General features: G+C 56.2%; 3 long non-coding RNA genes across 3 annotated transcripts; 2 read left to right on the forward strand and 1 right to left on the reverse strand.

Annotated features, from left to right (window-relative positions):
- Positions 1-2122: 2122 nt before the first annotated feature.
- On the forward strand, positions 2123-3780 carry LOC141969063 (uncharacterized). Its single transcript, XR_012634983.1, has 3 exons — positions 2123-2298; positions 3222-3356; positions 3693-3780. It is a non-coding gene; the product is annotated as an uncharacterized LOC141969063 (long non-coding RNA).
- A 2723-nt stretch (positions 3781-6503) lies between these two features.
- Positions 6504-8706, forward strand: LOC141968904 (uncharacterized). The gene is made up of 4 exons (XR_012634957.1): positions 6504-6650; positions 7074-7171; positions 7339-7389; positions 8466-8706. It is a non-coding gene; the product is annotated as an uncharacterized LOC141968904 (long non-coding RNA).
- A 5423-nt stretch (positions 8707-14129) lies between these two features.
- On the reverse strand, positions 14130-16711 carry LOC141969045 (uncharacterized). The gene is made up of 5 exons (XR_012634981.1): positions 16461-16711; positions 16034-16213; positions 14975-15109; positions 14496-14639; positions 14130-14216 (listed from the first exon to the last, which is right to left on the reverse strand). It is a non-coding gene; the product is annotated as an uncharacterized LOC141969045 (long non-coding RNA).
- Between the last annotated feature and the right edge of the window lie 5419 nt (positions 16712-22130).

Genomic DNA, 22130 nt, shown 5'->3' on the forward strand with positions numbered 1-22130 from the left:
GACTCTGCCAGGACATGGAAAGCACCACGGGTTCAGTGTGGGCCTAAGACGAGTTTAGCTCACACCCCAGCCTCCAACCCCTAACCCCCTACCCCCAACCCCCAAACTTAACCTTAAGCCTAATCCTAACCCACAACCCTTAACCCTAAACCCACAACCCCAATCCTAATCCCGAAACCATAACCCCTACTCCGCCACCCTCAATCTCTAACCCTACCCCTAACCCCCACCCCAACACCAGCCCCTAACACCTAACCCTAACCCCAGTCATAGCCCCCAGCCCTAAACCCTCAACCTTTAACTCCCAACCCCTAAACCATAACCCCTAACACTAATCCCTAACCCCCAACTCCTAACACCTCACCCCTGCCCCTAACCCTAACCCCCAGTCCCTAACCCCTAACTCCAATCCTAATCCCAGACCCCATCCCCTACCCCACAACCCGTACCCCACAACCCTAACCCCCAGCCTCCAACTGCCAATCCTAACCCTCAGCCTCCACACTAACCCCCACCCCCAGCCCCCTAACCCTGTCCCAAACCATAACACCTAATCCCAGTCGTAGTCCACAGCACTAGCCCTAATCCCAACCTCTAACCTCAGCCCCCAAGCCTTAACCCCCAAACCCAATCCTAAACCCCTACCTCCTGCTCCCCAACCCCTATCCCCTAACCACAACACCCCAGCCCCCAACCCCCACACTAACCCAAACCTCAATCCTGTCCCCCAACCCCTAACCCCCAGCCCCCTAGCCCTACCCTAGCCCCTAGCCCCCACCCCCAACCATTAACCCCTAACACCAAACCCCAACTCTAACGCACAACTGCTAATCCCCAAACCCTTGACCCCCAAACCCAACACGTAACACATAACCAAAACCCCGAACCCCCAACCCACAATCCTAACCCCAAACCACAACCTATAGCCCTAACCCCAACTCCAACCTCACCCCCAACCACTAACCCCTAATCTTTAACCCCAACCCTTAACCGCCAAGCCCCAACCACTAACCCAAACCCCTAATCCCTAACCCTAAACCCCAAGCCTAACCCTGACCACTGACCCCCAACCCTTAACCCCCTACCCCAACCCCTAACACTAACCTTAAGCCTAACCCCCAACCTACCCGCAACCCTTAACCCCCCACCCCAACCTCTAACCGCTAACCCCCCAGCCCCTAACCAGTAACCCCTAACCCCCAACCAGTAACCCCTAACTCCCTACCCCCAACCCCTAACACTAACCTTAGCTTAACCCCCAACCCCCTAACACCAACCCTTAATCCTTAACCCCCAAGCCCTAAACCAACCCCAAGCCTAACCCTAAACCCCTAACCCACACCCACCACCCCTAAACCCTAACCGCCTGCCCCTGTCCTCCAACCTCTATCCCCTACCCCAACCCCTAACCCTCGTACCTGGAGGCACGGGAAGACCCAAGGGACTCTGCCCGGACAGGAAAAGCCCCACCGGTTCAGTGCGGGCCGAAGGCGACTTTAGCTGGAGGTTGGGAGCTCCCCAGCCAAAGCCTGGCAGAAAGGGGCAGGATCTTACCAGACTCCCGTCTGCCATGAAGTGCACTCCTCACGTTGCTGCCACCTGCAGTCACGGGAACTTTCTTCCTTTCTTCCTGTCCTTTCACCGTTGTCAGAGCTGTTGTCTCTGGGCTTGAAGCATGTGGCACAGGCCCCTGTTCCTGGTACTTCGCTTCGTGGCCTGTCCTGTGACCGGGGCATCAGGGTACCGGCCTCTCTCCCACCCCGCAGTCCCTCTGCATCTTCTCACTGAGGGAAAGGGATGTGAGCTTTGAAAATAAACTCTAAGGATAGAGGGAAATCCTGAGGAGACAGGCGGCCATCGGAGAGAGGAAGGTAACATCTCCTTGTCATAATGGTGGGACTCAGTGATCTTAAAGGTCTTTCCAACCTAAATGGTTCTATGATTCTTCCACTTGCTGACCCGCCTTTTCAGTTCCTTGGCAGGACGTGATTTATGGCGAGCACAAAGCCATTGTTGTGCACTGTTGAGGTGGGGGGGTGTGGGAGGGATGAAGCTTCACATTTGTTTTGAGGAGCGTGCCTGGGACTTCACCTTGAAGTCTTTTCCTCCGCTCATCAGGCAAGTGAGCGGGAGCGGCATCATTCAGAGCTGCAGGAGATACTGGAGCAGTGGGAAAAAGAGAAGGCGGAGACAGAAGGGGAGCACGAGAAGAAGGTGTGTGATACGAAGCAGAAAGTTGCTGCCATGTGAGCTCAGCGAGAGGAGGAACGAACCAGAGCCAAAAATGCCAAGCGAGAGGTAAAGACTGGGAAAGGAGAATTTGTGTAGCTGTTTTGCAAGGCTAGAGCCGTGGGAGATGTCGGGCTGTGTGGAGCATGCCCTACACGCTTTCTGCATTGAATTTGGTGAGGTGAAAGGCAAGCAGGGTTCTCTTTGGGACTAGGAATGAGACCTGTCAGAGGAAGCCGGGCAGAGGAATTTTAGCCAAAAGGAAAAAAAAATTTAAAGACTCCTCTGAAATATTTCTGAGCAGTAAACCAGGGGTGTCTTCTGGGCTGGTTTAAGTCACTTGCTGGTAAGCTGTTTTGTGCCCAGATCTCCTGTGCAACCCTGTCACACAGCGAGAGTCCTCCTTGTGTCCCCCCCCAAAGTCCTCTTCACAGAGTCTGCCTGGGGACAGCAGTACCCCCAGCTGTGTCTGCAGGGATTGAAACGCCAGGGCAGTGCTCAGAGATGTCAGCGTGTCCCTGTAGTGTCAGTACTTTACCAAAGCCTAATGAATACCCTTAAAATGAAGTCATTTTCACCAGACCCCACTTGGAATACAACTCTGAGGGAGCTGCTGGCTTCAGCCCTCTGGCAGCCGCCCTGCGTTTTCTCTGCTGCTTAAGTGGGTGTAAAAGTCACTATTGAAAGACAAACAGGCCACAGCAGAAGGTGAGGGATACCCTCACCAGCAAGGGGAGACGTCTGAGAAGTGCCACACGTTTTCCTGTTAGGTGTTAGCTGTTTGCTGGAGGTTCAGTCACAGGGGGACTGTGTCTGGACAGTGTTTATGCTGCCAGTCTCTCTGAGGGAGCTGTGTCTGCGAGTGGCAGAGAAGGGCCTGGGAGAGCAGCAGCACAGCGCTTTGAGAGCGCCTCAGCCCACCGGTGTTGGAGCCTTGCCACACAAATTCTGTGTGGGAAGTTTAAACCTGTCTGCTCTTTGTTTCTGTGCAGGTCCTGCCAGAAAAGGAGCGTGAGAAGAGTGCTTTATTAGGGACACTGCTTCAGACTCAGGGAGAGCGAAGAGAAGCCAACCAGCAGCTGGAGCAGCTCAGGCGGGAGGTGAAAGAGCAGCGCGAGGACGGGCAGGTAAGTCTGACTGGTCGGGTGGGTTGAAGGAACAGGCCGTTGGCAACTGGACGTAAGCTGAGAGAGGCTGAGAGAAGCAGGTAACACAGCGAAGGGCGGTAACAAGGACGTAAAGCCTAAGTGCTGAGTGAGGAGGCAGGGACTGCTGCAGGCACTGAAAGCACCGAGCCTGATGAGCTCCAGAGACAGAGCAGCAACAGGGAGGAAGTGTTCGGTGGAAGCAGAGCTGGCTAGAAAAGCAGAAGTGGCTGAATGAATGGGATTCTGAGACAGAAAGACGAGAAAGCTGAACCTGCTGGCAGGTCCCCGTAGCTTGCTCTCCATTTGTGTTTGCAGAACGTCACAGAAAAACTGCAAGCAGGGCTGCAGGAAACTCAGAGTGAGATGCAGGCAGTGGAGAAGAGGCACAAGGAAGAAATCAAACCCATGAAAGAGGAAATTACTGTTCTCCTTCAGCAGAGGGACGCTCTGCAAAACCAGGTGAGTGCAGCAGCAATAGCTGCTGCAGTCATCCCCGGGGTGGTCTCTGCCCGTGGCAGAGCAGCCGGCGGTGGGGTCGGTCCCTCTGGCTGCCATCACGCTGTGGTCTCCATCTCAGCTGGGCCGCAGGAGACTGACCGGCAGCTGCTGCCCTGACACAGGGGCTGCTCTTTTTGCCTGTTGGCCAGCACTCCCCAGAGGGGATTTCTGCTGGCCTGTTACTGCTAGCCTTTGTGCTAGCCTTGTGTTACTGCTAGCCTTGTGCTTCTGCTTTTTCAGATGAACGTGGTGACCCACTTAGAATTTTAAACAAGCCAGCTGTATCCATTGTGAGTCTGGTGCTTTGATGAAAGGATGAAATTTAAGGTTGTACTTTCCTCACAGTGTATGATATGGCTGATGTGGCTGACAGTGGCAAGCTGTCGTCTTTGACTGCTCTGTTGTGTTTTAGTTAGGTCAAAGAGTTGACATCTCAACTAGCAGCCTCCGAAGAGTCCCAGCAAGTGATTGGCCGCCAGGCTTAGCAAGGTCTGAGTGAGGCTCAGGAGCTGTCAAGGCAGAAGGTGCTGGAGGTTGTCACCTCCAGAAGATCCTGGAGGAGAAGAGGAGTCAATGGGAGAAGGTCGAACATCAGAGCAAGGAGCTGCAAGGGTGTCTGGGGGGATCATTAAAATGACCAGTATAACAGACGTTGTGGAGAGACCACAGGCCTCCGTAAGAGCAGGAGAATATTGTTTATATCAGTGGTGGTTTTTTACTTTTTAAGTTTAACTTTTCCAGTTGCATCCTTCTGAATAAGTAGGAAAAGATTCCCTAGTCATATAAAATTCAGTTAAGATTCAGGGTGTTTGTTTTCCTCTATTTTGATGATTTCTGCCCTTGAAGCTTAAGTCAAAGTAATTTTCAAACTTGTCTGTATTTCCATTGCATGGTTTGGGCTATTATTTGTGTCCAAATCCATATTTAGATTTCTAAATATCTGGATGAGTAAAAAGGGGTGAGAATAGAAAAGTTTGCTAATAATAGGAAGCTGTTCTCCATTGCCATCTGAGAGCAGACAGTGGGAAAAAAATAGAGACATTAGAGAAACAGAAGTGCTGTCCAGATAAATATGTCTGCCTGCAAGGGGACAGCTAGTCCTGATGTGAAACGCAGAGTGACAGTCTGTGCTCTGGCCATCACTCCTTCCAGAGGGCATGGTGTGAGTCTGGAGGATGGTACCATGAAAACGCTGCACAGTAGAGGTCCAAAACAACCCCAGCCCCAAAAATGGGAAATCAAACGTCAGGGTTTTTCTCTCTTCCCTTCCTCCCTAATCGAGAGAACCCCATTGTGCTGTTGCCTAAATCATGCTTAGTCTGGACTTTCAATCCTGGCTGCAGTTCTGGTGGCTCCTCGAACGTCCCAGAAGTTCAGAGAAGGGCAGAAAGGCCGATAGGACTGGCAGAGTGAGCTGGGACAGACTCAGCTAAAGGGCAGCAGGGGAAAGGTCTGCAGCACCCTGAGAGGCAGGAGGGGGCCGCGGTCGGTCGCTGTTTCCAGGAGCCGTCTGACGGAGCCAGAGCCGTGCTGCGCGGCACGGGAGGTGCTGTGCTGGCCCCAGAGCCGGCCTGCGGGACGCCTTGGCACAGGGTGCTGTAAATACAGCACGTCCGTGTGGGCTCGGGTGGGGACTGTGAGAGGTCTGACAAGCTGGGACAGCGCTGGGCTGGGGAGGGGAGGTGTCGTGTGTCTCCCCACTGTTGGGCTCCCTGCCCTGGGTACGCACGTCCAGCACCGGCACACCCAGGGCACCAGCCGGGACCTTGGGCCAGCGCAGCTGTTCGTACAGGACCAAAAATGAGTCAGGACAGAGCTGGATAAATACAATACAGTTCTCAAATCTCTTTTGAGTGACATTAAAAAAACTTATATTGAACAGGGAAACCAGCTGAATAGCTTGAATTTTCTACTAAAAGCTTAAACTTCAGCCCTTGACTGCCACTGGAGCAGGAGTTCAAATCTAGTATGAAAACTAAGTCATTGAGTCTTTTCCTCCCTGTTTCACAGCAGGAACAGGACAGACTGCAAGCAGTTGAAGAAAAACTGGTATAGGAGAGAAAACTCTTTCAGGAATCAGTCGCAGCCTCTGAAACATGAACAGATACAGTAACAAATATGCATCACTGCCTTGAACAAGGATTTCAGCGTACATCATGTTGTGGTTGGGATTTGGCATGGAAAGGAAAGGGCAAATTGACCAGAGTAATGTACTAAACTTAGTAGAATTGTATCACAGTGGCTGAGCAGCAGGTGCACTGATGGTGCTTAGAGGGTGCTTTCGGAGATTTAGACTTCTGAGGTAGAGCTTTTCCAGTGTAATGAAAAGAATTGAACTTGTCCCGTTGCCTGATGGGGTTAACGGCTTCCTTGTGCATTCAGGATGTCCTTGTGCTGTGGTCCAAAAAGCACAAAGGCACATTTGTGTGGATTTCTCCAAGGTGATGTGGAGGAGGGCCCCTAGGAAGGGAGAGTGTTGTCTGGGCCTGTGGACCAGGAGGAGGAGAAGGGGCTTAGCACTGTCCATGCCTTGGGGTGGTCACTCTCCCCAACTCGTTGATTCCGGCCCTTCCAACCCTGATGTGGCACCAGCTCACGTGATCCCCTCTCTGTGCCCATCAGGCTGCTGCAGAAGGGGAGCAGGTCTCGTGGCTCTCGGAGAAGAGACTCCTGTCGCAGCGGCTGGGACGTCTGCAGCAAGCAGTTGCAAGGCTGGAGTGTGAGAAGACGAAGCTGAAGCAACTCATTGCTGGGCTCAGGAGGGCTCTCGAGCAGGTAAAACCGGTTTCAGTGCCTCTGCAAAGCCTCACGGTCCTCTAGAACACAACACACTTCCACAGACAGCACTTTGGAGCCCTCTGCTTGTTTCCTTCCCTCTCCCGCTTTCTCCTGTGGACACACACTTTGGTATTTTCTCTCTCTTCTCCCACCCCATTGCTGTCTCAAATGCACATTCACTTTAGTACCACCCTTCTTGCCCCAGTGTCCCCACATGCACACATTTGTCACTTTCGTGTCAGGAACTTCTTCCTCTTGCTCTTTCTCTTCCATAGTCTACTTGGAGTGCTTTTTGCCCTCGCTGTTCCCTGGGGCAGTTAGTGTCTCTGAGCAGGAATCTCCTTGCCATGGTGTCCAGAGTCCTTTCGCTCCTTGTTTGGTGGCAGCTTTCTGTGACCCTTTCTCCTGTCCGACGTGCAGGTGGAGCGTGAACGGAGGAACTGAAGAGATGTCGGTCACTGCCAGATGCATGAGGATTTTCCCTCTCTGAGCAGCACAAGATCCCTGCTCCTAGAGAGGTGAGAACAGGATCTTTTTTGCTGAGAGGAAGGTCTGCCCATACGGAGGAACGATGGCAAATCCCAGTGGCAGCAGCCCCCCAGTATAGACCCGATAGAAGTTGAGTACAGACCATGGCCCTGACCAGACTGGAGACTATAAAGAAATTCTTGTGTTTTCTTTGCAGGAGGAGTCTCAGGCTCGCTGCTGTCACTGATGAGCTGAGCTGCAGAACCAGGTGAGGCGTAGGAAAGCTCCCATCCAAAGCTGCTGTGCACTGATGGGCACAGCTTTGCACGGCGCTAAGCCCGAGTTCTGTTTGGTGTCAGGACGTGAGTGCAGCCGGCGCTGGGAGGGCCCCGTCAGACACAGCTGTTGGCCATGGCCAAACGCCATCATCCACCTGGGTCTAGTCTCTGACTGCCTAAAGGTCAGGCATGGTGGGAAAGGGAGGGGAAGAAATTCCCTTTACAGAGCTGGCTGCCTGGGTTTCACATCTAGTCTGCTCTTGATGCTTAGTAGGTCAGGGTTGCCCTCTTCATCTGGTCTGGCTTTATGTTGACAGACCTTGGTACCGTAATTCAAATGTAGCAGGTTCCATAAGCCACAAAACTCCTTTAGGAATTGCTTCTGTTACTTGAGTTCCCTTGCCAAGAGAATATTTTCATACTCCTAGCTTGAGGTTGGGGGTGGCATTCCCATGGGGAACACGGCCCTTGGCAGAGCACGCGTCACTCTGAGGACAGAGGAAAGCCTCTGCCCTGAGCTGTTTCCCCCCAACAGCAAAGCACGGAGCGCTGCTCCCAGAGCTGGTGTCTCCCGCTCTCCAGAGCAGGCAGAGGGCAGCGTGCCAGAGGTGCTGTGGCTGCACCGCACTGCAAACCTACCGGGGGTGGGAGCAGCGGGGTCTGTCCCACCAAAAAGCCCAGCAGGCACCACCCTGTGTTGCCAGGAACTGGTAGAGGTTGAGGATTGTCAGGGCCTTGGCAGTCCTCATGGAGTTACGCTCTGCTCATTTGTGCAATGCTCTAAAGTTAGAGGAAATGAGGGTTTGCTCCCTTCTCGTGTGCTCACTGTCAGGTTTTTAAGCCAGACCCTAACAGAGCAGTTCTTCACTGCCTTGTGTGACCAGTAGAAACTGGAATTGTTGATCATCTGAGCTGGGCTGAGGGGACTCTGGGAACCTGCTACTCCCCCCGCACAAGGACACAGTGTTGGTCAGGGCTGGAGGCAGAAGGTGCAGCTGGAGCCGCGGAGCAGCAGATGGTCCTGGCGCTGTGGGCTTGTCTGAGCTCGGCCTTTTGCCTCTTCCAGGCGTCCCTCCTGCAGGTGCAGCTGGCCTGAGAACCAACAAACGGGCAGGACTCTGCTGGGTGCCGGGCGAAGAGCAGCCGGAAGCTGTCGGACCTTGCCCCAGGGCTCTCGGACCGGACCTTGCCCCAGGGCTCTCAGTCTTGCTCCGCAGCAGCCGGTGTCAGGGAGCCCGAAGCTGCTCTGCTGGGAGCAGAGACTGGGGAGACGGGTCACCCAGAGGAAGAGCTGCAGCATCTCGGGGTTCTTGTCTTCCCAGAAATGTGCCATGTTTTGCTGTGGGAAGTGGGGGTGCATTAGTTCTGTTTGATTTGGAAGCATCTCCTAGTAACATAGATTTTAAAAATTATTTTTATAAAAGAAATTTTTCAGGACTGCACTTCTTCACCATTCTTTGTCCCCACCCCCGGGTGTGTTGAAGGGCCGTTGGGATGAGCTGTGGGGGATGTGGGGTAGGGAGAACTTTGTAGAGTCGGGCTGAGGGTTGGACTCAAGGATCCCGAGGGGCTTTTCCAACCTGAATGAATATGTCATTCAGTAGGAAAAAGTGGTGGGTAAATATGTGGTTTTGGGGAGAAGGTGACCCTGGTTTTTTGCTGGCACAAGGAAGCTGTTCTGAGCTCCTCTCGAGTTCTGTTTGCAGCCCTTGGCGGGAGGAGAGAGGGCAGGGGGGGCTGGCTGGGGCCGGGCTGGGCCTGTCAGGCTGTGCCAGGGGAGCGCAGCGGGGTCTCCGCTCGCTGTCCCCGCTGCTGACGAGCCCCGGGCTCGGGGCTCCCCAGTTCTGTCGAGGCGTTACATGTGGCGAGGGCTCCATTGCCCCGGGAGCAGTGGGGGACAGCGGCTCAGCTCTCGCCCATCCCACATCTTAAACTCCGCTCCTGAGCCGGAGCGATGGAGGGAAGGAGCCCTTGGATTTGCCTCCCAGGGAGAGAGGACTCTGCTTTCCCTCAGTTCCCGGGTTCATCTGGGGTTGTACGTTGACAAAGCAAGGGGAGATAAACTGAAGATCAATCTAGATGATATTTTTGCACGTGTGCCTTGTGCCTGTGGATCAGATTCCTGAGCTCTGGGGGTGATTTTCACACTTGCCGAGGGCCGAGAGGCTCAGTGTGCCTGGGGCTGCCGAGCGCTGCCTGGGCCGGGGGCGCGGGGGCTGGTGGTCCCTTGGGCTCCTGCAGTGATTCCAGCCGGGCCCGCTGGGCGCCTCAGCCAGCGCGCCCAGTCAGGAGGCGTTATTTTTCTAGGCTGTAAGTGAGGCTGCGGTGTCAACCCGCACAGACTTCTGTGTGGTGGTGTGCTGCGTCAGAGAGCTCAGTAGCGCTGAAAAAGCTGCAGAGAGTTCAGCTGGGACTCGAGATCCGCCTGTGTCGGCGCTGAAGAGCTGTATAGAGCCTCCTTTGGCAGTCACTGGGCGAGGCACAACCTTTCCCCGATTTCTGTACTTAAATTCTGACTGCAATGCAATGCCACGTGATAACCTTTCTCCAGAATGTTTACAATCAGAACGAGCATGCATAACCTGATTACCTTTGAACTAAACTCCAGGTTTCAGGATGAAGTGACGGGGGGTTTGGCCACTCTGACTGGGCGTTACTGCTGTGCACGTTACCCAACTGCCCGCTCATCTTCCCTGCTCCTGTCCTGCCGCAGTGAGTCCCCTGGGTAACGCACTGGGCTCTGGACAGGGTGAGTCTGGCTCCCTCTGGCCACCCAAGATATTGCTGGTCTTTCCCTCCCTCGGTTCTGAGGGGTGGGAAGGCTGCAGAGACTGGCGGGCTCTGCGGTTGGGGCAGAGCAGTTTCAGCCTCACAAGAGCGTGTGGCCGCGGGTGCATCGTGGTGCTTCGACCCCAGGCCGAGAGCACAGACCTTCTCCCTCTGCTGTGTTAAAGGGAGCCCGGGGATGTGCTGGTGTTGAAGGGGGAAGGCTGAGGGGGGTCGAGGCAGGAGGCAGCTTCCAACCGATGTTAAGCTGAACTCCTGCAAACGGTTCTGGGCTTCGAGAGGTTTGGGTTTGGTTTCTGCCTTGAGTGTGTTGTTACCTTTCTGGGTCATGCTTTGTGTGGCGGTTGGCAACTGTCCTTCTCGTGCACCAAACCCCAGCTCAGTTTTCACTGTGGTTGACATCTATAATAGTGGTGGCATTATACTGAGAATCTCCCAGGTTAATGAAAGAGAAACTGGTGAGTCAGGACCAGTTCCAGCAATAGTGCCCAGCAGCTTCCTCGAAGTCGACATCTTCAGCTCCCAGAACGTGAGCGTGGAGCACACCACGTCCACCCGCCCTGAGCTCCAAACGCAGCAGAGACTACGCGCCCTCCTCTGCGGTGTCTCTCCGACGTCACCCCGTCACCGACGGAGCCAGGTCTGCCTCGTCCCTCCTGCTGTGACGGACGGTCACAGCAGAGAACCCAGAGCTATGGGCTGAATGAACTCGGGACACGTTTTGGAGGGATGGCCCATAGACCGCAGGAATGACGTGTGTGTGTGTGTATCAACCCCCACCATGTCCCCAGTGTCTCCAACAGGGCCAAAGGCTTCACAGGAGCCTTTTACTGGGGAGCGGGGGGTGTGTGTGTGTCCCAGCCCCCCCAGTTCTTGGGCCTCGAGGCCTCAGCCAGCGCCCACAGCACGTAGCAGGTGCCTGCACGGACAGGGGCTGTTGGGATTCTAGAGGGCTTTCTGTGAGAGAATGGCCATGTGAGCAATCCTGCGTGAGAACAGGACTGATAAGAGCCTCAGCCGAGCAAGAATGCGATAAGGATGTGACCCTGAATGAGGGGGGAGAAACTCGACGAGACAAACAACCCCCGGCAGGGGTTGGGACGGAAGAGGAAGTTCCACAGGGCGGGAAGCCTGGCACGGCTGATGTGGCACTTTTTATCCAGTCCTAAGAAGGTTTAAAGCGCGGGCTAAGTTACCTGTCCAGTCTTGAGGACTTGTACTGCGTGTTACTCACGTGTGCGGGAGAACAGTGTAAAAGGGCTTTCTGAGTTGTAACAAACGGGCATTGCTTGATCACACTGGTTGTGTGCGTGCTCAGCTCTCCCGCAAGGGGGGGCTCAAGGTCACCTGTACCCCCCCCCGAGGGACCCAGGCATCCAGGGGGGTGTGATGGTGGGGGTGCAGCCCGGCCGGCGGTGGGGAGGGGCCGTGGGAGTTTGCGGAGCCTCGTGGAGGATCTTTGGGATGGAGGATACATAAAAGGGGGGGCAGGAATTTGGGGAGCACAAGGGGGGGTTTCAGGGGGTGACAGCGGGGAGGGGATGGGGACAGGGCAGTGGGTCTTGTTTCCCAGATGAGAGGCAGGAAGGGGGGGGACAGGGACACTCGCTGCTGGGCATGAGGAATCACGGCTGGGCTGACGGCCAGGCGGCAGGGGACGGCGTCCAAGCGGGCACCATGGAGTGTGCGCTGACCGGGCGGGGGGAGCGGGGGTGGCAGCGGTGACAGGGATGTCCCCAAGTCCCTCCCCCAGCCTCGTGAGGGCTAACGAAGCGCCCCAAACCTGTCTGGCTGTCACCTGTTTCCTTTGTCACTGTGCACCCCTGAGGATGAGGCCCCCTACATCCTCCCTTCTGCCTTGCTAAGTGCATATGCTGGAAAAGCCAGCCGTGAGAAGTCAGATCCAAGGAGTTACTCAGGGAAATTGAAAGCCTTGTGTCAATCTGATGGTGTAGTGATGCAATTCTACCCCTCCCCGCCCCTCCTGGTTGGGCTGCTTGGTGCTGGGTTGATCCCAGCCCCTCCCCGAGCTGTACCCCCATCTCTGGAGATAGGGACCGGTAAGGATAAGGCGCCTGGCTCCGGCCCTCCCCCTTGCCGGGAAACAGTTAAAGTGGCCCATCAGCTCCCGAGGGCCTGGCCCACCTGTGCCTGGGAGGGGGCAGATGAACAGTAACAGAGCTGCACATTCATCAAGTTCTTGCCCAAAGGCACCAGGAGGGATCTGACAGAAGTCAGTTATCTCAGACCCTCTAAACTGTGACCACCAGGGAGACCCTTTGAGCTCTCCTGGCTGGCAGGGGCCTGTGACCAGCGTCTCCCCTGAGCTGGGAGCCTCCCGGGTACCAAAACCCTCACGGTGTTTCTGCTGCCAGAGCTGAGGGAAGGCCGGGGCGAAGCCCACCCGCTCGGGTCTCAGTTATCGCCCCTTGAGGAACGCCGAGGCCTTGGGGGTATTTGCTCTAAACTCGAGAGGAGGGAAATTCTTCTTTGAGCTCGCTTCTCTTTCACCCGTTCTGTCTCTGCTTACTGGGGTGTGGGAACATGCTCTACTGAAGCCAAATACTTTTGCCTCGGTGCGTGTTTGTCCATGTGTGTAGGTGCATGTATATATGTGTAAATTAAGGTACCATTAAGTAAGTTAGGGTGCATCTTGTCATTTTAGAATCTGTAAATAAGTCGCTTCTCTTTCTTTCAACATTTCTGAATGATTTTGTAATGATAAATTGCTGCTATTAATAAATCCAGATTTCTTATTAAATCATTACCACGTCAATACTTTCATCCGCAACAGGTCCCGGGGGGCAGGGTCCCTTGTGGGGGGCAGGGTGTCCCTGAGCCCCCCTGTCCCAGCAGCCACCTGCTACTCTGTGGGTGTTGGCTCAGGTCTCCAGGCTCAAGAAGAATTGAGGGGGACAAGACCCCTCCCACTCCCCACTAAAAGGCTCCTATGAAGCTGTCAGCCTCGTTGGGGACACCAGGGACATGGGGGGGACACTTGGGACACACACGAAACACATGGAAGGACAAGACGGACACAGAAGGGATTTTATTGCCCAACTCAGCAAGCGACCAGCTGGGACAGCCACTCCCTGGGGGGGCACAGGTGTCCACAGGTATCTTGGTCCCCTGCAGGGCAGGACCAGCACCCCCCAGGAACTGGGACAAGGGCAGGGGTGGGGACAGGGACCAGGACAGAGAAGGAATGGGGACAAGAACAGGGATGGGATGAGGACAGGGATATGGGGACAAGAACAGCGGTGGGGACGGGGACTAGATCGGTACAGGAAGGGACATGAGTGTGGCAGAGGCCCCCCCCGAAGCGTGCCAGTGCAGGCAGCCAGCCAGCAGCAGCTGGAGGGGCACAGGGGCTTGGTGTCACCGTCCCCATCCCCAGCCGGCCGTGTCACCCGGTTGCTCAGACGGCTCAACCGACGGGCCCACAGGCTGCGGGGGACAGAGGGGACCTAGGGGGGACCCCAACGTCCAGGAGGGGGAAATCCCAGGTGTCCTATTATTCAGAAGGATGCAACTGGAAAAGTTAAACTTAAAAAGTAAAAAACCACCACTAATATAAACAATATTCTCCTGCTCTTACGGAGGCCTGTGGTCTCTCCACGTCTGTTATACTGGTCATTTTAATGATGCCCCCAGACACCCTTGCAGCTCCTTGCTCTGATGTTCGACCTTCTCCCATTGACTCCTCTTCTCCTCCAGGATCTTCTGGAGGTGACAACCTCCAGCACCTTCTGCCTTGACAGCTCCTGAGCCTCACTCAGACCTTGCTAAGCCTGGCGGCCAATCACTTGCTGGGACTCTTCGGAGGCTGCTAGTTGAGATGTCAACTCTTTGACCTAACTAAAACACAACAGAGCAGTCAAAGACGACAGCTCGCCACTGTCAGCCACATCAGCCATATCATACACTGTGAGGAAAGTACAACCTTAAATTTCATCCTTTCATCAAAGCACCAGACTCACAATGGATACAGCTGGCTTGTTTAAAATTCTAAGTGGGTCACCACGTTCATCTGAAAAAGCAGAAGCACAAGGCTAGCAGTAACACAAGGCTAGCACAAAGGCTAGCAGTAACAGGCCAGCAGAAATCCCCTCTGGGCAGTGCTGGCCAACAGGCAAAAAGAGCAGCCCCTGTGTCAGGGCAGCAGCTGCCGGTCAGTCTCCTGCGGCCCAGCTGAGATGGAGACCACAGCGTGATGGCAGCCAGAGGGACCGACCCCACCGCCGGCTGCTCTGCCACGGGCAGAGACCACCCCGGGGATGACTGCAGCAGCTATTGCTGCTGCACTCACCTGGTTTTGCAGAGCGTCCCTCTGCTGAAGGAGGACAGTAATTTCCTCTTTCATGGGTTTGATTTCTTCCTTGTGCCTCTTCTCCACTGCCTGCATCTTACTCTGAGTTTCCTGCAGCCCTGCTTGCAGTTTTTCTGTGACGTTCTGCAAACACAAATGGAGAGCAAGCTATGGGGACCTGCCAGCAGGTTCAGCTTTCTCGTCTTTCTGTCTCAGAATCCCATTCATTCAGCCACTTCTGCTTTTCTAGCCAGCTCTGCTTCCACCGAACACTTCCTCCCTGTTGCTGCTCTGTCTCTGGAGCTCATCAGGCTCGGTGCTTTCAGTGCCTGCACAGTCCCTGCCTCCTCACTCAGCACTTAGGCTTTACGTCCTTGTTACCGCCCTTCGCTGTGTTACCTGCTTCTCTCAGCCTCTCTCGGCTTACGTCCAGTTGCCAACGGCCTGTTCCTTCAACCCACCCGACCAGTCAGACTTACCTGCCCGTCCTCGCGCTGCTCTTTCACCTCCCGCCTGAGCTGCTCCAGCTGCTGCTTGGCTTCTCTTCGCTCTCCCTGAGTCTGAAGCAGTGTCCCTAATAAAGCACTCTTCTCACGCTCCTTTTCTGGCAGGACCTGCACAGAAACAAAGAGCAGACAGGTTTAAACTTCCCACACAGAATTTGTGTGGCAAGGCTCCAACACCGGTGGGCTGAGGCGCTCTCAAAGCGCTGTGCTGCTGCTCTCCCAGGCCCTTCTCTGCCACTCGCAGACACAGCTCCCTCAGAGAGACTGGCAGCATAAACACTGTCCAGACACAGTCCCCCTGTGACTGAACCTCCAGCAAACAACTAACACCTAACAGGAAAACGTGTGGCACTTCTCAGACGTCTCCCCTTGCTGGTGAGGGTATCCCTCACCTTCTGCTGTGGCCTGTTTGTCTTTCAATAGTGACTTTTACACCCACTTAAGCAGCAGAGAAAACGCAGGGCGGCTGCCAGAGGGCTGAAGCCAGCAGCTCCCTCAGAGTTGTATTCCAAGTGGGGTCTGGTGAAAATGACTTCATTTTAAGGGTATTCATTAGGCTTTGGTAAAGTACTGACACTACAGGGACACGCTGACATCTCTGAGCACTGCCCTGGCGTTTCAATCCCTGCAGACACAGCTGGGGGTACTGCTGTCCCCAGGCAGACTCTGTGAAGAGGACTTTGGGGGGGGGACACAAGGAGGACTCTCGCTGTGTGACAGGGTTGCACAGGAGATCTGGGCACAAAACAGCTTACCAGCAAGTGACTTAAACCAGCCCAGAAGACACCCCTGGTTTACTGCTCAGAAATATTTCAGAGGAGTCTTTAAATTTTTTTTTCCTTTTGGCTAAAATTCCTCTGCCCGGCTTCCTCTGACAGGTCTCATTCCTAGTCCCAAAGAGAACCCTGCTTGCCTTTCACCTCACCAAATTCAATGCAGAAAGCGTGTAGGGCATGCTCCACACAGCCCGACATCTCCCACGGCTCTAGCCTTGCAAAACAGCTACACAAATTCTCCTTTCCCAGTCTTTACCTCTCGCTTGGCATTTTTGGCTCTGGTTCGTTCCTCCTCTCGCTGAGCTCACATGGCAGCAACTTTCTGCTTCGTATCACACACCTTCTTCTCGTGCTCCCCTTCTGTCTCCGCCTTCTCTTTTTCCCACTGCTCCAGTATCTCCTGCAGCTCTGAATGATGCCGCTCCCGCTCACTTGCCTGATGAGCGGAGGAAAAGACTTCAAGGTGAAGTCCCAGGCACGCTCCTCAAAACAAATGTGAAGCTTCATCCCTCCCACACCCCCCCACCTCAACAGTGCACAACAATGGCTTTGTGCTCGCCATAAATCACGTCCTGCCAAGGAACTGAAAAGGCGGGTCAGCAAGTGGAAGAATCATAGAACCATTTAGGTTGGAAAGACCTTTAAGATCACTGAGTCCCACCATTATGACAAGGAGATGTTACCTTCCTCTCTCCGATGGCCGCCTGTCTCCTCAGGATTTCCCTCTATCCTTAGAGTTTATTTTCAAAGCTCACATCCCTTTCCCTCAGTGAGAAGATGCAGAGGGACTGCGGGGTGGGAGAGAGGCCGGTACCCTGATGCCCCGGTCACAGGACAGGCCACGAAGCGAAGTACCAGGAACAGGGGCCTGTGCCACATGCTTCAAGCCCAGAGACAACAGCTCTGACAACGGTGAAAGGACAGGAAGAAAGGAAGAAAGTTCCCGTGACTGCAGGTGGCAGCAACGTGAGGAGTGCACTTCATGGCAGACGGGAGTCTGGTAAGATCCTGCCCCTTTCTGCCAGGCTTTGGCTGGGGAGCTCCCAACCTCCAGCTAAAGTCGCCTTCGGCCCGCACTGAACCGGTGGGGCTTTTCCTGTCCGGGCAGAGTCCCTTGGGTCTTCCCGTGCCTCCAGGTACGAGGGTTAGGGGTTGGGGTAGGGGATAGAGGTTGGAGGACAGGGGCAGGCGGTTAGGGTTTAGGGGTGGTGGGTGTGGGTTAGGGGTTTAGGGTTAGGCTTGGGGTTGGTTTAGGGCTTGGGGGTTAAGGATTAAGGGTTGGTGTTAGGGGGTTGGGGGTTAAGCTAAGGTTAGTGTTAGGGGTTGGGGGTAGGGAGTTAGGGGTTACTGGTTGGGGGTTAGGGGTTACTGGTTAGGGGCTGGGGGGTTAGCGGTTAGAGGTTGGGGTGGGGGGTTAAGGGTTGCGGGTAGGTTGGGGGTTAGGCTTAAGGTTAGTGTTAGGGGTTGGGGTAGGGGGTTAAGGGTTGGGGGTCAGTGGTCAGGGTTAGGCTTGGGGTTTAGGGTTAGGGATTAGGGGTTTGGGTTAGTGGTTGGGGCTTGGCGGTTAAGGGTTGGGGTTAAAGATTAGGGGTTAGTGGTTGGGGGTGAGGTTGGAGTTGGGGTTAGGGCTATAGGTTGTGGTTTGGGGTTAGGATTGTGGGTTGGGGGTTTGGGTTAGGGGTGGGTTTGGGGGTTCGGGGTTTTGGTTATGTGTTACGTGTTGGGTTTGGGGGTCAAGGGTTTGGGGATTAGCAGTTGTGCGTTAGAGTTGGGGTTTGGTGTTAGGGGTTAATGGTTGGGGGTGGGGGCTAGGGGCTAGGGTAGGGCTAGGGGGCTGGGGGTTAGGGGTTGGGGGACAGGATTGAGGTTTGGGTTAGTGTGGGGGTTGGGGGCTGGGGTGTTGTGGTTAGGGGATAGGGGTTGGGGAGCAGGAGGTAGGGGTTTAGGATTGGGCTTGGGGGTTAAGGCTTGGGGGTTATGGCTTGGGGGCTGAGGTTAGAGGTTGGGATTAGGGTTAGTGCTGTGGACTACGACTGGGATTAGGTGTTATGGTTTGGGACAGGGTTAGGGGGCTGGGGGTGGGGGTTAGTGTGGAGGCTGAGGGTTAGGATTGGCAGTTGGAGGCTGGGGGTTAGGGTTGTGGGGTACGGGTTGTGGGGTAGGGGATGGGGTCTGGGATTAGGATTGGAGTTAGGGGTTGGGGACTGGGGGTTAGGGTTAGGGGCAGGGGTGAGGTGTTAGGAGTTGGGGGTTAGGGATTAGTGTTAGGGGTTATGGTTTAGGGGTTGGGAGTTAAAGGTTGAGGGTTTAGGGCTGGGGGCTATGACTGGGGTTAGGGTTAGGTGTTAGGGGCTGGTGTTGGGGTGGGGGTTAGGGGTAGGGTTAGAGATTGAGGGTGGCGGAGTAGGGGTTATGGTTTCGGGATTAGGATTGGGGTTGTGGGTTTAGGGTTAAGGGTTGTGGGTTAGGATTAGTCTTAAGGTTAAGTTTGGGGGTTGGGGGTAGGGGGTTAGGGGTTGGAGGCTGGGGTGTGAGCTAAACTCGTCTTAGGCCCACACTGAACCCGTGGTGCTTTCCATGTCCTGGCAGAGTCCCTTGGGTCTTGGTGTGCCTTCAAGTACGAGGGTTAGGGTTGGGGGTTAGGGTTGGGGTTAGGGGTAGGAGGGTAGACGCTGGGGGTAGGGCTCAGAGGTTGGGGTTAGAGAATAGGAGGAGGGGGGAGGGGATGAGGGCGAGGAGGTTGGGGGTTGAGGACAGGGGTTAGGGCTTGGGGGTTGGGCTAAGGGGTGAGAGGTGCAGGGTGAGGGCGAGAAGGTAGGGGTTAGGGACAGGGGCCGGGGGATGGGAATAGGGGACCGGGGATAGGGGTTAGGGGACAGAGTTTAGGGGATAGGGGTTGTTCTAAGGGGTGAAGGTTACAACGCAGGGCTTAGTGTTAGGAGTTAGGTGTAGGAGGTTGGGTTAGGGGCAAGGGCTTAGGAGTTATAGTTACGAGTAGGAGGTTGGAGTTAGGGGTCGGGGTTAGGCGTTAGCATTAGGGGTTGGGGTGAGAGGTTAGGGGATAGGGTTAGTGTTCAGGGGTCAGGTGTTGGCGTTGGGCATTATGTGTGAGGGGTTGGGGGGAGGAGGTAGGGGATAGGGGCAAGGGGTCTGGAGCTAGGGGTAGCAGGTTAGGGGTTAGGAGGTTGTGGGTAGGGGTCAGAGTTAGGCGTTGGCATTAGGCGTTTTGTGGGAGGGGTTAGCTGTTATGTTTAGGGGTTGGGGGTTAGGGGGTGTGGGTTTGGGGGAGGAGGTAGGGGCATGGGGTTAGAAGGCAGGGGTTGGGGGGTAGGGGCTGGGTGTTAGAGTTACAGGTAAGGGGTTAGGGGATAGGGGTTATGAGCTGGCATTAGGGGGTAGGGGTCAGGGATAGGGGGTACGTGTTCAGGGAATAGGGTTAGGGTGTTGGGGTAGTGGTGAGGGGTTAAGCGTTGGCATTAGTCATTAGGGGTTAGAGCTGAGGTGCTGGGATGAGGGGCTGGGGGTAGGAGTTGGGGTTAGGGTTAGGTTCCGGGTTAGGGGTAGGAGGATAGCAGCTGGCGGTAGGGGTTTGGGGTTGGGTTTAGGGGATAGGGTAGGGGTTAGGGTTACGGGGTAGCGGTTGAGGGGAAGGGGTTGTGGGGTAGGGGTTGTGGGGTAGGGAGCAGGGGTTAGGAGCTGGGGGTTAGGGAGTAGAGGTTAGGGGTTTGGGGGTAGGGGTTAGGTGTTTTGGTCAGGGGTTAAGGGTTAGGGGTTGGGGTTAGGATTATCTGCCTGGCCCAGCACGGCATGACCTATGACAGATGTTGCTGCCATTTCACACCCTCAGGTTGTTACTCCTCTAAAGCCAGCCCACAGAGCTTGCTTGCAGAATTCAGAAGCATATAGTTTCCTACGAGGTCTTGCAGGAGCTTGTTTATTTCCACTTCATGCTCAGTTTGCCGCAGTTTGAGGGAACTGTTATACTGCTGCTCTGTCTGCAAGAGCTGCTGTGCCACGTTTTCCCATTCCTGCCTCATTAGAGATCGCTCTGCTTCCAGCTCACACCGAAGGCACTTCACTTCCCCTGCAAACAGGACAAACGGCAAGATTCAGAGTCTACACAAACAATGGTTCTGACTTCCCTGACCTTGAGCCATCTGAACTTCAGCGCAGGAGAGATCTGCCTCCGTCTCCTTCGCTCCTCAGAAGCACTGCGGACACAGAGCTATTTTTATACCACCTTCCCTAGGCAGGGGATCACCAGAGACAGGAGGCTCTCACCTTGTGTCACCTCCTTGGCCTGCGTGACAGCGTGAAGTTGGATTTCAAGCTGACTCCTGGGGATCTCCAGCTGAGATAAGTGCTGCTGAGCTTCAAACAGGCTGGACTGCAGCGTCTCCTTCACCGACCTTGAGTTGTGAATACAGGGAGAAATGCGTTTGTTGCTCCTGACGCCCACCGAGAGTTATTCCAGTCAGAAGTCAGTCAAGATCCTACCCCCGAGTACTGAAAATGGGCTGCAAGGAAACTTGTACACAGAAGCATCTTTCTGCCACTTAAAATAGCAATGCAGGCCCCTCCGGGGCAATGCCCAGGCTTTGCTCATGACCTGGCACCACACAGAAAGCCCAGCTGAATTTGATCTCAGTGGCCCAGTCCGAAACTGCTGTTGGCTGACACACGGGTAGCTGTGCCCAAAGTCTGGGCCAACAACCAAAAGCCGGGTCTCTGCTCCCAGCCTCAGCTCCGTGAGGGACGCAGCGGTGATCCGCGCTGTGAAATCAGAGTGATCTCTAGCGTGGGCACTCGGGAGAGCATTCTGCAACGCATGCGATGAGAACTGTTGCTGCGCTGGGCACAGGGAGAGGGGGATGTTTTGGGAAAGATCCCTGTATGGAATCCCCCGACCAGACCACACCAAGAGATCTGAGAGGATTCGAGAAGCCCAACCGCCCCTGGGCAACCTGGGGCCACGCGGAAACTTTTTAGAGGAAATACGCCCGTTTCAGGAATACGTAATTAAGCGAGGCTAGAAAGGAAGCGGGTTTGTTTTGAGCACCCAGCGCTGTTTTGCTTGTTCTTACTCCAATAAAATTATAAAGTTACGTTCTGCCTTCGCTTCTAGACGTGTAACAGCGCATCAGCGCTTCCGAGGGGGGTCTCTGTGGGTTGGGGGGTCTCTGCGCGTCCGTGAAACGTCCCTGGGGGGGTTTGGGAGGGATCTGTGGGGCAGGTGCGGGGGGGCTCCCTGGGGGCTGCCCCCGACCCCCCGCCGCCCCCCGGGACGCCGGGCCCCGCCCGGCCCCGCTGCCGGTCCGTGGGCCGTGCGAGGCCGCCGCCCGCCCCCCCCCGCGCCCAGCGGCTGCGCCAGCGCCCGGCCGAGGCCCGCGGGGGAGCGGCCAGCGGCGGGGGAAGGGGGGCTGAACCCGCCGCCCCGCAGCCGGGGCGCTCGCCGGGACGTCACGGACCCGTGACCCCCGGGAAGGGCGGGGGGAAAGGCGAGGGGGGGGGAAGGGAGGACCCCAACCCCCCCAGAGCCGCCGGGTTCGCACCCCCCGGGCAGGGGAGACCCCGACGCGGGCGTGACGCCACCCCCGAGGTCCCCGTACCCGCCTTCGCGCCTCACCGCAGCCCGCAAGAGCGGCCGGATCCGCCGCCGCCATCACGGTGGCCCTGAGGGGAGCGGGGTCCGCCACGGGGAGTGTGGGCGCGGCGGGGGCGGGGCCAGAGGGGCGCATGCGCGGGACGCGGAGGAGAGGTGCGGGGCGACGCCGTGGCCGCCATGGGGAGTGTGGGCATTGCCAGAGAGGGGGCGGGGCCAGCGGGGCGCATGCGCGGGACGCGGAGGAGAGGTGCGGGGCGACGCCGTGGCCGCCATGGGGAGTGTGGGCATTGCCAGAGAGGGGGCGGGGCCAGCGGGGCGCATGCGCAGGACGCGGTGGAGGGGTGCGGGATGATGCTGCGGCCGCCATGGCGGGTGAGGGCCCGTTCGGGGGCGGGGCCGGCGCGGCGCGAGGGCCGCAGGGCGGGCAGGCGCTTTCCTCCCTCGGCTGCCGCCATCGAGGAGTCGCCGCCGGTCGGGGCGGGCGCTGCCGCCTCCTCTGCCCGCCCTTCTTTCTCCTCTGCCCGCCCTTCTTTCTCCTCTGCCCGCCCTCCTCCCCGCCGGCCTTTGAGGTAGGCAGGGCCCCCCGCGCTTGGGCGGGCGTCTCCGAGTTCTCCCTGGTATCCCCGGACCCTCACGCACCCCCTTTCCCCCCAGCCCCCCCTCCCCGGGAACCCCCTGAGAGGGCACTTGGTAGCGGGGGACGGGACCCCCCTGACAGGGTCGGGAGAGGGCCCCCCGCCCAGGGGGA

Source organism: Athene noctua, chromosome 21 (genome assembly GCF_965140245.1).
Source record: "Athene noctua chromosome 21, bAthNoc1.hap1.1, whole genome shotgun sequence".
In the NCBI taxonomy this organism is placed as follows: domain Eukaryota; kingdom Metazoa; phylum Chordata; class Aves; order Strigiformes; family Strigidae; genus Athene; species Athene noctua.